Source organism: Orycteropus afer, unplaced genomic scaffold, assembly GCF_000298275.1.
Source record: "Orycteropus afer afer isolate SDZICR_OR568_19922 unplaced genomic scaffold, OryAfe1.0 scaffold00037, whole genome shotgun sequence".
Taxonomy (NCBI): Eukaryota; Metazoa; Chordata; class Mammalia; order Tubulidentata; family Orycteropodidae; genus Orycteropus; species Orycteropus afer.
Genome location: NW_006921624.1, coordinates 8548893 through 8551648, shown reverse-complemented (window position 1 = coordinate 8551648; position 2756 = coordinate 8548893).

Here is a 2756-nt window from a genome sequence, read left to right as displayed (position 1 = left end):
ACTAACTCACTGCTGTAGAGTTGGATCTGACTCATAGCAACTCTTCCTTGGGTTTCCTAGGTGGTATCACTAAAAAGGAGATCGCCCAATCTTCCTTCCGAGGAGTGGCTGGGTGGGTTCGAACCACCAGCCTTCAGCTCAGCAGTGGCTTAAGCACTATGCTGCCAGAGCTCCCCCCAAAATATTCTAGAAAATAGAAATTTATCAATAGTTAACAGCCAACAAATCAATGGCTGCCTGAAGACAGAGGTGTGTGTGTGATGGGTGGTGGTGGTGGTGTAAAGGCTGATGTAGAAGAGGATTACAAACAGATATGGCATAATTTGGCAGGGGGTGATAGGCATGTTTATTGTCTTGATTGTGGTGATGATTACACTAGTGTTTACATGTATCAAATTGTATAATTTAAATATGTGTAGTTTATTGTAAGTTAATTATGCCACAATAAAGCTGTTAAAAACAAAAGAAGTGGGACTTGGGCAGTCTTGGTCTCCAAGTACAGCAGGAGCCCCCTCTCACCAACTGCTGATCTGTGTTGGATATTATACTACTTGGCTCTTCCCACAATAATGCCACATAACAAATTATTCCAAAAATCAGTGTTTTAAAACATTGACAGTTTGTTTCATTTACAAGTCTGTGAATTGGATGCAACTTGACTAAGCAAAACTAGATTCCAGGATCCAAGCTTCATGTTGCGTTCATGTCTATTCCATATGTTTCTTATACTACTTGGAGCAGTAGACACCCAGGCAAAGAGTTCTATTCCATGTGTCTCCCTCTGCATACAGGCTGATGGACAATAGCTACATGGGCCATACTCTTTTAATGGCAGATCACAAGAGTATGAGGGTCCAAGTCAAATTAGTTAAGCATGTATATGCCATATGTGCATGTGGTATCTGACAATGTTCAATTGTTCACCACAAATCATTGTAAAGACCAAGTTTAATGGGGTGGAAAATAGACTCAGCCCACAGTGGGAGGGGAAGGGAAATGAATATGTGTTCAACAATAATCTATCACATATATGACTCAAAAACCTGACAGCAAACCTTTGAGTGTTAAACCACTTTGAGTGCTTGGAGTTCTTTGGTACAACATATGAATTATCGCCCATTCTGTAGATGACATTAGATGTTCACGTGAATCCAGTAGTACCTGGAAATTTTAGTTTTGTCAGTCAATAAATGGTCCTTTTTTGAATAAACCGGTTTAAATTGTTTTTTTGTCACTTGAACTGAGTCATTACTAATGTAACTGTGCAAGCAAAAAAACTGTATTATTAGTTGAGAACTTACTATGTGACAGGAACTTCACATAAGTTATTTCATTTAAGTCTCATCATCCTTTAGCAAGGCTGGTATTATATTGCATATTGTTCTTTTATTAGGGAAATTGAAGTTCAAGGTCTCAAGAAAAAGTCAGAGTTGAGAATCTAAGCTGCTCCTGTCAAAGCCAGGGACTGTTCTCTTTCCAATTTACCATGTTTTCGCTTGTGAAACAATCAACAAGACATGGCACCAGAGGGATTTATTATATTTCTCTGTCCCCAAACAAAGCTAGTTTCTGAGAAATCAACATCTCTTTGGGTTAAAAAACACTCTGCTTCAACCTCCCTGGATTGTTGTTGTCAGTATTTATTAACTACCCTTAAACCATAAAACTCTTCCTCTGTCTCAACAGTGTCATGTACATTGAAAAAACTGGGCCTGTGCCATTTAAGGGCATGGTTTGGAATCCTAGATCTTGTAATTACTAGCTATGAGAACTTGGAAAATCACTTACACATTCAGTACCTCAGTTTCTCCCTTTAGGAAATGGGAAAATAATGTATTTCCTTTCTACCTATTTTGGGAGTTAACTATAATATATTGAAAGTAGTTTATAAACTATTAAATACTTTAAAACAGTATGTTGTTGTTGTTAGGTGCCATTGAGTTGGCTATGATTTATAGCGACCCTGTTGTTGTAATGTGCCGTCGAGTCAGATCCAGCTCATAGCGACCCCTCCTTGGGTTTCTGAGGCAGTATCACTATGGAAGTAGATTGCCCCATCTTCCTTCCAAGGAGTGGCTGGTGGGTTTGAACCACCAGCCTTCTGATTAGCAGTCAAGTGCCTTAGGCACTATGCTAGGAACACTGCCCAGTTGTGCAGCATCCTCAAGATCCTTACTATAGTTGAGCCCATCATTGCAGCCACCATGTCAATATATCTTGTTGAGTGTCATTCCCATTTTTGCTAACCCTCCACTTTACCAAGCATGATACCCTTCTCCAGGGAATAGTCCCTTCTGACAACATGACTGAAGTAGGTGAGAACATACTTGAGTAGGTCTGGCCATTCTTGCTTCCAAAGAATGTTCTGGCTGCGCTTCTTTCAGCACCAATTTTTTGGTTCTTCTTGAAGTCAGTGGCACTTTCAGTATTCTTTGCCAACACCACAACTCAAAAACATCAACTCTCCTTCAGTCTTCCTTCTTCATTGTCCAGCTTTCACATGCATATGAGATGACTGAAAATACCATGTTGGGACAGGCACATCTTAGTCTTCAAACTGACATCTTTGCTCTTCAACACTTCAAAGAGGTCTTTTGCAGTAGATTTGCCAAGTGCAATACAATATCTGATTTCTTTTTTTTTTTTTTTTTAATTGTGATTTGGGTGAAGATTTACAGAACAAATTCACTCTCGATACAGCAGTTCACATATACTTTGTCTCATGTCCTTGACCACAGTTTACCACAATGCAACAG